The following is a 14,999-nucleotide window of genomic DNA, read 5'->3' on the forward strand; positions in this document are numbered from 1 at the left end:
TAGACTTTTATTGATACAATCTTGGCTTGTATTTTTCTATTAAATTATGTTTTATGCCCAAACAGTCAAGCATAAGATACTGTTGTAAATAATTTCTAAGTTCTGTATTCACAAATATATTTATCTGACAAATTTCATGAAATCTACATTTATTTATGACTACCTATCTTCTTGTTTTGGATTATAGATTATATTCATACTTCTTTTGGCTTCAACCTCTTTCCTCATTTTTAGTAAAAAGAAATCCTCCTTAGGCTCACAATGTTACATTCTTTTCTTGCATGCATAATATTTCCATAAAAATCAAGCAAAAAGGAGACAAATAGATGATAGGTATTTAATTTATATGAAAATTAATCCACTGCTTTTATTCTCAATTGCTTCCCTGGCTCCTTAAAGCTGATGGGATTGATGTCCACCTTCCCTCCTATCTGGCAATGGGCTCAAAACAATCTTTGTGTCTGAGGCAATCTCAAAAAAGACAAAACCTATGTCATGGGCTTACTACCCCTGATCCCACCCAAAATAAAACAAAAACAAACAAAGAAACAAAACCCAGGAATTTAAGATCAATTCCGTGGGTCTTGATACATATTCATGGAACTGCCACAGATTTGTTTCTATATTGGTTCTTTTGTCTACTTTGCTATCAACTGTTCTAAGTAAATTTTCTCTTAATAATTTTTTTCCTCTTGGTTGATGTAGAATGAATATGTACAGGTTTAGCATTGTCACTGGTCTGAAGATTATCAGTCTGGTTTGTATGACTATCCAATAACATGCATTTTAGGAAATTTTATTCTTTATTTTTTTAAGAAATGATTTTATAAATTAAAATCTCATTTTTGTTTGGACAGTTATGATTATGAATGAGGTTGTATTCTAAGTTCTTCAAATGCCCTTAGAAAATTATTTCTCTGACTCTCATCAATCCAACCTTGGTCATTTCCAGGAACTTTTCCCAAGGGTTCCATTGCATTCTGCTCTTCACATTAGAGGACGTTTTACTCCAGGTGATAATTGCTTGGCTTCCTCCAAGGCTGAGTCCCCTTGTGGTCTGAGACTTGACATCTAAATCTGAGTGGCTAACTCTAGCAGTTGGGGTCTCAGAAGTGCTGAAAAAATGAGCAATTGATAGGGTCAAGCAAAACCTCTCTTTCCCACTCATTTGTGGGTGATTTTTTTCTAACATTAAAATATAAATAAAATACCTTATTTACTTTCAGGCAGAAAGTCACCTGCTTTAATGAAATATCATATCAATAGATAAATATAGAATAAATATTTGGAGGCACAATGAGTATCCTAGATAGATGTCAAAGAATAAAACGCATAATTTTTAATAAGTGATTTATGTGGTAATTTGCAATATGCACTCAAGAGATGGAGAAATAGAAGCATCTAATATAGAGCTATTAGTTTGTCAATTAATATGGCCAATTGTACAATCACTCTTCATCTTCATTGATCTGTCCCTGAGGTTATGCACTGAATATAGAATTCTTTGAGAAATGAAGTCATGTACAGTGTGTGATTGTTCATACAATTAATACATTTTTACAAAACACTTTAAATATTGTTCCATCATTTTATAATAAAATTAGATCCTTATGTGAGGAAATTGGGAAAAAATGGTATAGCAGGATAATTTTCACTGTTAATTTGTTAAGTAACAAGTCAAGGATTATTGACAAGATATGCTTTTTATGATTGAAATAGAATATAATTATTTTTAAGTTTTAATTGATGCTCGTTCTGTTTTGAAAACAGAATTATGATTCTGTTTACATACAATTCTTGCTTAATGTAAAAATTTGAAAACCCAGTAGAAAGTGTTCTGTTTTTTATCCTCAGGAGATAACTACTGTCATTTAACATACAACTCTCAGACATCAACAATTATGTATATAACATAGAAATTATTCCAAATATTCTTTAGCCTTTTACGTTTACCCTTAAATAAAGGGCAGTTTTCATTGTTAACACAAGCATGTCTACCTTTTCATTCCAATGGCTGCTAAGTATGCCACTGAATGGTAGTGCTATAATTCCTAAGGAGCCTCCCAGTTCTTGAATGCTTAGACTTTTTATTTTTTCTTATTTTTAAATTATGTTACATCACGTATCCTTGAAGGTGCTTGGTCTTAGGAAAATATTCTGAAAATGATATTATGAGATTAAGGCATCTGCTCATTTCAAAATTTTATACAACTTCCTGATTGCCCTTTAGTTAGTTAGGTTAGCCCGGGAAGGAGGCAGAGAAGGGAAGTACCCATTTCTCTGGGGAAAGCAACTTGAAAGGCAGACCTGAAAGCACCACTCTTTGCATCAAAGTGGAAAAGCAACAACCATAATACATGCAGACAAAATTTCCTTTGTAATCTTTTTAACTTTGAAATAACTGAATTTAAGTACCAATACAAGTTCCTAATATACATGGTATTTTTTTAAAAAAGATCATTGTTAAGTTGCTATTTGAGGGAAAGGGTGCAATTCATAACTGATTTTCCCATAAAATCCACTTAACTAGATTGTCTATATTTTGTGTGCTGCTTATATTTTCCATTACAGCCCACAAAACCTACTTTACTAATAATATATCTAAATCAGTGGATTCACATTGCTAGATTGAATTTGGAAATCTCTTACTTTTTGTATTGCTAGCTATAATAACATTTATTTGAAACAGACAACTTCCTAGAGTTATTTCTGTACTCCTTCTGGTATTCTGGATTTTCTCATCCGATATCCCAAAGACCACACCAGGATCCATGCTTATGTATATTTGCCTGCACATTGACCCTGAAACAAGTTGATCTCAACTTACTGCTGGGGGAAAGCAATTCAATTTAACTCAAGTCAACTAATGGGGAAGTGACCTACCACTGTGGTCTCCAACCCCTGGGCCATAGACTAGTGCAAGGTTCTTGGCCTGTTAGGAACTAGGAATGGGCCATACAGCAGGAGGTGAGTGGCAGGTGAGTGAGGGAAGCTTCATTTATATTTACAGGTGCTCCCCATGACTTGCATCACCACACAAGATCAGATCCATGGCAGCATTAGATTCTCACAGGGGCGTGAACGCTACTGTAAACTGCACATCCAGAGGTCTAGGTTGCATGCTGCTTATGAGAATCTAATGCCTTATACTGTAAGGTGGAGCTGAGGGTGATGCCAGCGCTGGGGAGTGGCTGCAAATACAGATCATCATTAGCAGAGAGGTTTGAATGCACAATAAATGAAGTGCACTAGAATCCCACTGAACCCCTCCCCCCCACACACACACACAATCTGTGGAAAAATTGTCTTCCATGAAGCCAGTCACTGGTGCCAAAAAGGTTGGGAACCACTGGCATACCACACTAAATCAATAGAATAGGTGCTTTTGAAGACAAGTGACTTGAATGTATCTAGGAAGTGTAGCAAAGTGAATTATGTTGAATTGTGTCACAAAAATAAACCATTTTAGGTAATCTGAGTAAATTAAATATATTTAATATTTTTAAAATTTTGGGTTAATATGCATATGACAGAGTACATCCATAATGCTGATCTGAAGTGTGTAGCCCAAAGACTTTATATATGTACCTACAAATGTACACGGGTTTAACTACTACCCAGATCAAGATATAGAACATATTCAGGATCATGTAAGACTCCCTCATGCCCTTTTCCTATTGTATACAACACACACACGCACCCACACACCCCAGAAGTATCTGCTACTTTGACAGTCTGACTTCCATGTTTTATTGGAGTTACCTCTGCTTGCATTTTTCATTGAGTCATATATTTTATACTTGTTTGTGTCGGTTTCTTTTACTCAATATACTTTCACATTTTCTGTGAAATTTGCCCATGTTGTGTGTAACAGTAGTTCATTCTCTCTCATGTTGCTCAGAATTCCACTGTGTAAATGTTCCATTTACCGCTCGATGACTGTTTGAGTGTGGCTGATACTAATACTGCTGTTGTGAGAGGGTGAGCACTCACGCACCAATCCTTGTGTGGGTCTGTGCACTTGTATTCGGGAGTGGAATTGCTAGGCCAAGGAGTAGGAGCACGTTTCACTATATTAGAAACCTCCAAATGATTTTCAAAAGTAGAGATACCATTTGACACCCCCACTAGATATGTAAAGGAGTTTTTATTGTTCTGCATACTCACCACTAAATCATTGTTAGTCATTTTAGCCACTCTCGTGGGTATAGTGAACATCTACTTTTTTGCATGAGAGAGGGATTAAAAGCAAAAGTGATTTATTAGAAGCACCCCAAACACAAAGTCTCTTACAGTTCCTGAGTTGTTTACTGTTATGTACACGTATATTTTGAGGTTATCATTATTATTCCTGTTTTTCATATAACACATCATTTTAAAAAACTCTTTAGCATTTGTATTCTTGGGATTGAGGATGCTGTTAGGAGTTAGGCAGCAATTATTTTGGTTGTCGTAGCTTATCTGCAAAATAAACCTGGTCCTAGCTGTTTGTATTGCCATCTTTTCAGTTGCAGTTAAACTACATGCCATGTGTTTAATTGCCTCTTGAAATATATTAAAAAGATTATACTATGATTTGGTGCTAAAGAAAAGTAACTATGTATAGAAAGTAGCATAGAAACAAGGCACAAATTTTTTTTTAGTGACACTAATACTTATTATAGGGAGATTCTCTTCAATTGCCTTTTTTGGCCAATCTCTAATTTTTTTTTTGTATTTAAATTTTTGTCTATCAATGAAAGACATAAATGATAAAAATCTTTATCTAAATAATTCTAAAATAGCTCTCTGGATAAGAACAAAATTAAAACTCTAAATTATGCAAAAACATTTTGTCATAGTTTGTCTTTGTTTTTTTTACCTTAATACTGCATAAAATAATGGGACACTGAAATATATGACATTTCATATTAGATGAATTACAGTATTGCTGCCTGCTCTTTTAAGTTATTTATGCTTTTCAGTGCCTGATACATTTTCCTATCTTACTCCTTCCAGGATCAATTTGGGCTGGTTTCTTGGCAAAAAAATGGAGGCTCTCCATCTGGGAGTGAGAGAATCTATGTATTTTCCTGATAAAGGTCATTTAGCAAGTTGAGCACTGTCTGCAAATAGCATTTATGGAATGAGAAATTGGGGGAAATGAAAAACCTAATGACGATCATTCCCATTCGCTGTTTTTCTGGATTTATCTGCCCATTTCTGATGATTGTTTTGGCTACTATGGCAACCTATTCTCTCTGACTTCTTCAACTATATGTCAGTTGTTTTCTGTAGTACCCATGTGCAACTGTGAGGAATAAAATTTCACTTTTGGTGGCTTACATTTTCCACAGGTATTTTTAAGTCAATGTTGCTAATTTCTCTTTTACAAAAAGTCTAATGATTTTTTTTCCTGGGTTGGCCCATAAAGTTTGTGCCTCTCACATGGTCTGCATAGCCGGCAGCAACTCCTTTAGAAATGCATTTCCTGTTGCTTACCTGCATCCAGTCCCAATGTGGTCATCCTGTGGCCTTTTATTAACACCTCACTACTTTTTTAAACTTGAAGTTAAGTCATAAAAACAGTCTTGGCTTTGTACAAAACTATGGCGGAAGTATTTTCAGTTTTAGTGTGTGACTCTTCTTCCTTGAAGAAATTGACACATCAGTCAAGAAATTAGGTTTTAGAGAATTTCCCAAGAAGCCAAAAATATTTGCCACTGTCCAAGAAATTAAATCAACATACTATAGGTCTCATTATATGTTGTTTGGTGAATATTTTGTAACAGAATATATGTTCATCTTTAATATATGCTGATGGGTGTCTTTATGTTTATTGGCAAACTTTAAAATTGATCTTCAGGTAGTATACAGGAATAAAGTAGGTAGGGAGGTAGGGGAGACAGAAAAGAGAATATTTATTGCTCATCCCTTCCTCCTGGGAAGTCTTATATAAGTAGGATTTTTGTACTTAAATATCAAATTTGGAGTAATCCACATAATTTTGATATTGCATATTAGTTTTAGCCAAAATAAATTGCTGTTCTTATAGGTCATGAATGATCATAAATGGCAATTTCATATGTTTCAACATAATACAAGGGAAGAAAAGTTAAATTCTGCAGAAACATACCATGAAGGAATGACAAATACTAATGCTTTAATTATAATCCAGAACTAGAAATTAAGAGACTTTGTTGCTCATGTCATTTTGTTCTCTAATATTTATATGGAATTTACTAGCAATAAGGTTAATACCTCTAAAGTAAAGAAATATATTTATATGACCAAATAATTACTGCCAGAGTTGAGCATCTACATCACTGGAAAATTCACTTAACTCTCCAAAAATTGTTTTTTCTTTTTAGTAAAATGATGATAATAAAACCTTACTTCTTCTACAGGGCTATTGAGATTAGATTACGAGATCATAAAAGAAAATAAATCTAAGAAATATTATATAACTCAGTGGATTATTATGATGAAATTCTCCATAACAATTTTTTTAAAGAACTTAGATAAATTTGTGTTTTTCTTTGTTGCCTAGAGAAAATATGAGAAGTTGGAAGAATAAAACCACAAACCCATTGTAATTATAATTAGTAATCACTAAGATTTATTGGTCAGAGTTTATGTGGCAGGGTTTACTATAGGTAGTTCCAATATTTTCTGTTATTTAGCCTTCACAACAACCGTATGATTATCATGACTTTGGTCCTATTAAGATTCCCCTTTTATAGATGAATAAACTGAGGCTCAGAGTAATGAGTAGATTTCTAAAGATTACATGCTATGAAGCCCCAGAATGTGGTGTTAAGCTTGGGTGATCTGACTCTGGAGACAGGCCCCTCAACTCTATGTCAGACAGCTTGTCCTTCCTGTTTGTCTGCCCACACCATTTCCCCCAAAACTTACAACTTTCGTATGTGACTTTCACTTTTTTCTTTCCTTCCCTTAAGCCCCAATGTACTCATGAATATTTGGATTCAGTTACCGCCAGGCCAAATGAGGGAAGCAGGGATGAAATTTTCTCCATAACCACCACCCGGATGGATTTTCTGATACTGTTGAGAGGAAAAGGACCTTTCACCTATGGGACTGATTTCCCTGTGATCAACACTGACCAGTGCCACAGGGATTTAGGCCCACGGAAGAGGAAAATGGTGGGAGAAGACACCATACACAGAGAGGATTAGAGGTTAAATGCACAACTTGGGAATTTTGTGATACCAGCTGTTCCCACCTACACTTGTACAAGATGAATAACCCTTAAGGGAAAGGTAAACAGATATTGGAAAATATGTATTATATATAATATATTGAAAAAAATATATATCTTTATATGGCTTTAAAGGTTTTTAGTGAAAAAAACTTTTTGGGAAAGACACAGTGGCAAACTTCCAAAAATAAAGTCAAATGTGTTCTGTGAATTTTACTTCCCCATTTTAGGTGATTTGATAGCTGGTCCAGTAAACAGACATATAAAGTGTAGTTAGTGATTAAATGCCATTTTTTCAATACCCGATGATTATCAGGCAAAAAATATTACAACAGAATAATTTGTTATTAAATTGTCCATCTTGTAACTCATGCTCTTTTCCAGTAGAAGCTTAGCAAGAACTTTTTCACAGCTTCCTTCCACATGCAAAGCTTCTTCAATATAATAAAAGCTAGTCTCTTAAACTTGAAAAATCACAAAAGGGCATTACAAGATTGAGATCCTGGATGTGAGAGTGTTTTCGACTCATTCTGAAAGAATAAATGTCTTGGCTGAGACAGAAGTTCTCAGGAACTCTCACTTTTCCTGGCTTTTGAAACTACCTAACTGATTTGTGTCATCAAGTGTAAGCCAACAAAGCCATAACAAGGGTCACAGGAGGTGGCATGCCTGATTGCAGCTATTATTTTTCCCCCTCTGGGGACAATCTCATAGCAGGTGACCTGCTCCTGCAGCATTTTCAGCAGCTACCTGATGTCAGCCCAGAAAACCCAAGTGAGATCCCAGGATTTCATTTTACTTTCATCTAATTTTCAGCTGGAAGAACTTTGATATTTAATCTGCACTCTCATAAATATTACCTTAAATTGGACTTTAGATTTTTTTTTATCTGATGGTTCACATGGATCATTTATAACCTGAGTCATGTTCCTTTATTTATTGTGTAGCTTTTAGGTAATAGAAATACTATTTTATAGACACTACTTCCTGCATTAATTCATGTCTATCATTGCTCTCCTATTAGTTTTTCTCTAATATGGTACTCGATTTGCGGTGGCAAGATTGCCTTGACTGGGGATTAGATGTTACATGAGTATTTTCTAGTTAAATGAGTAAACCTTCCCCTCCTTTTCTCTCCAGTGACAAAGGCAGCTGTGCTAAACTTCCTTCATGCCATCACCTAAGAATATTATAAAGCAAAAAATATCTATTGAGTCAATTCAGATATTATATATAGATACAGGCAAGGTCAATATGACAAAGTTCCTTATCCTTGCAAAAAAACACTCAAAACACATATGCACAAAACTAAAACAGGCAAACAAATCAGGTAGAAGTGAAATAAAAATTGAACTCAGAAAATAAATTATAAAAGACAATAAATTAAAAAAATGGGCAAAAAATAGATTTGACCAAAAATGTAATAAAGACACTGAAAAATAATAATGCATGGATTAAGTCATGTTAAATAACATGAAATGCCTCAGAGGAAAAAAGTTTATCTAAAAGATAAGTTTAAAAATCCAATACCTTTTAAATGTAACTCTAAAGAAAAAAAAGCGATGCTACATAAATAGCTAACACTATGATCTATCTTATAATTACTTTGGGAAATAAAAGAAGACTTGAATCTATATTTTTAAAAGACCATCTGTACCTGAAAAAAAAGGCATCTAGATCTTTTAAAAATCAAGACATCATCCCATAAAATTATTGGATGTTAATAATAAATAAAAATAAATTCTGAAGATTTTAGGAAAAAAGCTCAAGTCCCCATCAAAGGAAAGAAAATCAAGTTGGTATTATATTTTAATGAAGCCAACTCTTTCAATAAAATAAAGGAAAAAAAGAAAAATTTTATATCCAGCTAAGATGTCCTTCACAACTTACCTTTATAGAACAGTTTTCAGTATGCAAAACTTCAGAGAAATATGGTGTTCATTAAAGATGTTAAAGAATCCACTAAAGGATCTGGTTTATCCAGTCAAATATTGATAGGAGAAAATTTCAAAAGCAACTGATGGATGGAAGTAAATATATATAATCATAGATCTAATACTAAAAAAAATGGGGATCCATGATTGAAAAAAATATGTAAAAGTTATATGCTATAGTAAAACAGAAATATTGCAATGTAAAACTGGGTTGAGAAGAGCAAACAAAAATGGAACATAATATAAGGTATCATTGTTACACAGGTAATAGGTGGTAGGCAAACAAATCACAAAACTGTTACCAAGTATCAGAAGACTAAATAAGGAAAAAAGGAATTGAAAGCATCATAAAACATATTAGTACATGTAGAGAAAATAGTACAAAAATGCAAGCATCTCTAGTGACTCAAAAAAAAAAGCTAAATAACTAAATAAATTAAAGTCCATATGAAGAAAAAAATCACAGAATGCAATGAATAATACTGCAAGTTAATAACAAAGACATGCCTTCCCACCTAGAAATTTAACAATTGTCTAACAAAGCATTAGAGAACATGAACATAAAACTAAAATTATTTTTAAAAATTAACAAATTATTTTTAAAAATTAACAATGAAATATCACATATGCAAATTATAGGATTTATTTCAAACTATGAGAAAAGGAAAATTCATAGCCAGAAACATGTATTTTAATAAAGATGAGAGAGTTAGGATAATTTAAATTAATTACTAACCTGGAAAACTCAGAAAAGAAAAAAGTGAAAGTAAAGAGAATACAAGGAAGGAAATAGTAAATACAAATATAATATTAATTAGGTAGAAATAGAATTAATGATTAAATAAAAATCTGTGTTATTTTACATTGGCAAAGTAGAAACCACTGACTAACTTACTCAATAAAAAAAAATTAGAAAGCACAAATAAAGAGTGAACATGATAAAAGGGAAACAACCATTTAAAGATGCATTTTAAAAAAATTAAGAAACAATTTTAATCACTTATCTGGAGATAAATAGGAAAAATAGATAATTTCCAGGAAATGTAATTTACCAAAAGTGATACTATGGGAAGTTAAAAACAAATTTTTACTAAATAATAACAAAAAGAGACAAATATTGAATAACAATTTCAAAAGAGACATTAAACTTAGGGAATTCTGCACTTCACAAAGCTCAAAAGTTTCAATATTACATGATTTTCCCTATAGCATAAAAAATGAGGAGAAACATTCAAATATTTATAATTAATTATTACTTGATATCAAAATTTATAACACAAAAAGAAAATTATAGATTAATCTCACATATGAACATCCATGCAAAAATCCTAAAATATTAGCAAACAAAGCAAAGGGGCAGAATACATCATGGATAATGGGACTTATTTCAGAATTGTAAGTATGTTTACTCTTAGGGTAATCAATGATAAAATTCTCTCCACCAATAGATCAAAAGCAAAAATGGATTCTCATCTTAGATGCTGAAATGACCTTCAGTAAATATTAGCCTGTGGCTAAAAGGCTAATATCCCTAATGTACAAAGGACATGTAAAAACATGGAAAATATTAAAGAACAAACAGCAAATCCAACAAAAAATATGAATAGAAAATTAAAAATAAATGCAAAAGACTTTTGAACATTAAAAAATATTGTCACCTTCAGTAGTAATAAGCAAAATGCAGGTTGAAAGTACACTAAAATAGCACCGCTCATTTTGTACATTGACAAAACTCTAAAAGCTGGATAACATAATTCTGTTGGTATTGCTACAGAGAAACCTGTATTCTCATTCATTGCTGGTGGTAGTGCCAGATGGTATGTGCACTGAGGAGGAATTTTGCAATATCTTAAAAGTACATTGTCAATTTTCCCTTTGATGCAGCAACTTCATTTCTAAGAGTTAACACCTAAGGTACAAGAAATGCCTTCACTAATATGGGGGGAAATGTAAATTATTCATTGTGACATTATTGTCATTTGCAAAATACTAGAAACTACATAAAGACACACTAGTTTGATTGAAATAATTATAGTATATACACAACATGGAATGCTGCGTGTTTCTCAGAAAGAAAAGGAAAGATCTATACAATATGGAGCAATTTTCCGGATACATTGCCAAGTGATAAAACTGTAGATAGAATGTGCTACCTTCCTTCATGGTTATTCATGCTAAAAAAAAAAAAAAATAGAAAGTATAAGCCATAAACAGTGAAGAGCAAAGGAAAGTTGGCAACATAGTATGTATGGTAAGGGAAAGAGTAGAACTACTTTGAGCATCCCTTTTAATGTAGTTTTGACTTTTGAAGTGTATTCATATTTGATGATGGAATCCTACCACTACTAAGGAAGAAAATCACACCAGACAAGATAAGCAGAAGAGTTGATTTTATTCAGATATTATTGCCAGCAACAGGGAAGAGAGTACAAATAAATGCTGAATACCCAGTTCTACCAAGACCAAGAACTAGAAAGTTTGTATGACCTAGAAGTTGGGGAAGTCTTAGGCCCTCTGTGTTTGCCAATTGGCCTTACTCAAAAGAAAAGTAAATTTTCTCCTAGCTTCATGACTGGAGGTAGCTTTAGAACTTAAAGCAAGGTGCCTGAAATTAGGCTGAAGTTAAGCTCCCACAGAGACTGGGGGAGAGGGGCTCTATCTTCCTTTCACAAGCAGGGCTCTTAGGTCCTGGAGAAAGAAAGACATTACTGGGTTGTAAAGTGGCAAAAGGCTTTTAAAAAGATTTACATTTCAAAGGTACAGAGATAGGACTTAGAAGGAGAAGACTTACAGGGTCAGTTCCTAAAGGCAGGAAGAAACCTATCTAACATTTGCTTAAGCTGGGGAGAATGTTAAGGCCTTCTTGGTTATTATTTAGCTCTACATCAAATTAAGATAAACAAGGTATATTAGGGTTCTCCAGACAAACAGAACCATTACAGTTTTTATAGATATATAGAAAGAGCTTGTGAGGAATTGGCTCACGCGATTATGGAGGCCGAGAAATTGATGATCTTCTATCTGCAAGCTGGAGGCAGGAAAGCCCATGGTGTATTAATAGTTTCAGACCAAATTCAGGGGCCTAAGAAGCATGGGAGTTGGCCTTGTAATTCTCAGACTGAATATGAAGGCCTGAGGGACAGGAGCTCAGATGTCAAAAGGCAGAAGATTAAGTTCCAGCTCAAACAGAGAGAGCATGTCCTCTCTCTGCCGTTTTTGTGCTATTCATCAGATGGGGTGATGCCCAACCACATTGGTGAGGGCGATCTTCTTTACTAATCTACAGACTCAAATGCTGATTTCTTCCAGGAACACTCTCACGGATATACCCAGAAATAATGTCTTACCAGCTGTCCAGGCTTTCCTTTATCTTAGTGAATTTGACACTTAAAATTAACCACTACAGAAGGTAAAACATGATCCAAGAAACTTTTGAATACAGTACTCTGACTGTATACTCTCAGCGGGATAATTTCTAAACACAAAACGAAGTGCAAAGCAGTATTGTTTTTATTTTAGTCAGTTTGCTATTGGTACTGTTTTTGAAGTGGTGATTTTGATAAAAATTTGTTTTTTATTGGATCGAGCAAGTAGCAACTAAAGGCAAAATGTGCGGTAGGTGATAATCAAATCCTAGGGTGAGGCCAGGGCAGTTATCAAGGCAAGACTTTACTAGGAAAATTAGGAGTGTTGGATATAAACTGTATATTGGGTAATATTGCATCAATGTTAATTTTCTTGCATGTGAAAATGGTATTTTTGTAGAGTAACAGAATGTCCTCACTTTTTGATATATGATGGGATATTTAATAATGAAGTGACCCGATTTCTGCATTATATTCTTAAAATTTCAGAATTGTAGAGAGAAAGAGAGAGAACACAATTGTGGCAATGCAAGCAATTCACATTCACCTGGGTAAACCTATGTAAATGATGTTTGTTGTACTATTCTTTCAACCCCTCAGTATGACTGAAATTTTCCAAAATTTTATGTAGAGGACAATTAGCCCTGCCCCAAATAAGTTACAGAGTCTATTATAGAAAAACTGCTGAAATAATTATTTCCTGAAGTAAAATGAAGAAAACAGCCTATGTACAGACTATTATTCAAGGTGTAGCAAACAATGAAATAATGAGAAAATGAAATTATAGTCTTTGAGTTGCAAAGCAGGCTATTAAAATTCACAGATGAGACAATGGCCTTAAAGACAAAAAGATTTCCCTTGTTAGAGTGAATGTCTTGATTTTTGGAAAGCTAGGTTTTATGTTCCCTACAGGCTATGGTACACAAATGTGTGCCAAAAACCAGAAATGTCATATTTTGGATTATTCAATTTTATTAATGCTTGGAGCACCAACACTATGCAGATATACATATATGCATAATTGTTTGTATATAATTCCATACTAATATATATTCCATACTAATATATTATGTACATTAGAAATCATACACAATACAATTAAAAATAAGGAAAAAGGTAAATGGAAATATAAGTTCAAATGTGAGTCATTTCATGTGCTCCTTAGGTTCTATGCCTTGTACTTTGGAGAACACAGATGTTGGCTTCAGAAATACTATGCAACAGTGAGGGACTTTGGCCTATAGCTCCAAATGAGAAAAAGTTAAATGGCTGATGGAGAATTGGATGTAGCAGCAACAGATTTAATTGCAGATGGAAGTTTCTGAAAAATGATTCACATTCCCAAAGACAGAACATTGATGGGTGTGGTAGGGGAAGAAACCCCAGGTAATTTTGACAGAATTTGAGATTGGTGGATCTAGTGGCTGTCTTTCAAAGTGGTAGCCCAGAGGCAACTGTGGACCTCTTCCAGAGGCTGTGTGTCCCACCCTGTAACAGAGGATCAAGTAGCTACGACAGTAAGCCACATGGCAGCAATGACAGTTGCTCCAGTAGATGAATGAAAAGGAAGGCAGAATCACAGTGTCCAGGGTACAGTGCTCACAGCCAACAGGCTGATGAAGGGGGATAGGGACTTTTTTGAGAGGAAGATGAAGATGTAGGGGTGTAATGTAATTGATTGAGTTTTAATTTGAATTAAAAGAGTATTAATCTTGAAATAAATTTGGGAAAAAATTAAATTTACTGACTTTTCCTAAATCTGAAAAGATTTATTTTTTCTGTTATCAAGTAGAATGGAATTCCAGTCAAAATTAAATTGCTATAAAAAAATTTCATTTTATAAGATTAAAATTATGATGTGAAAATCCCCATCTGCTACCTAAAGAAAATTAAATTTTTCCTTCATCCTACCACCAGAAATAATCACCATTAATTTTATGAGAACTTCCTTCTACTTGTTGGAATAAAAAAAAAAAATAAAAGTCTTACAGATATACTTCAAATATGTAGTATTTGGGAAATAGTTGTTGAGTGCCTATTTGTCTAACTGTTGGAAATACCATGGTAACAAAATGAAACAAAAATTCCTGTGCTCCATTCTAGAAGATATGTTAAGAAACCTTCAAGATGACTATTTTAATTGAATTCAATTGTTGAAGGGTAATGTAAACTTAAAAATCATATGACCTCTCTGTCCTAGGCAAAGTCTTGCTAGAATAGAGACTGATGTATATTGCTTTTCATGAAGCAGAATAATAATATATGCTCTGTTTTGGACATGGTTTGTTTGGCTCCATCAAGTTTCGTGTTGAGAGTTGATCTCCAACATTCGAGGTGGAGCCTGGTAGGAGGTGTCTGGATCCTCGAGGCGGGTCCCTAATAAATGACTTGGTGTCATTCTCTCTGGAGAATGAGAGTTCTCCCTTGAGAACTGGCACCTCCCTTGCCCCCTTGCTTCCTCTTTGGTCATGTGATTGGTGAACACTGGCTCCCCTTCTC

This window comes from Microcebus murinus, chromosome 11 (genome assembly GCF_040939455.1).
Source record: "Microcebus murinus isolate Inina chromosome 11, M.murinus_Inina_mat1.0, whole genome shotgun sequence".
Lineage (NCBI taxonomy): Eukaryota > Metazoa > Chordata > Mammalia > Primates > Cheirogaleidae > Microcebus > Microcebus murinus.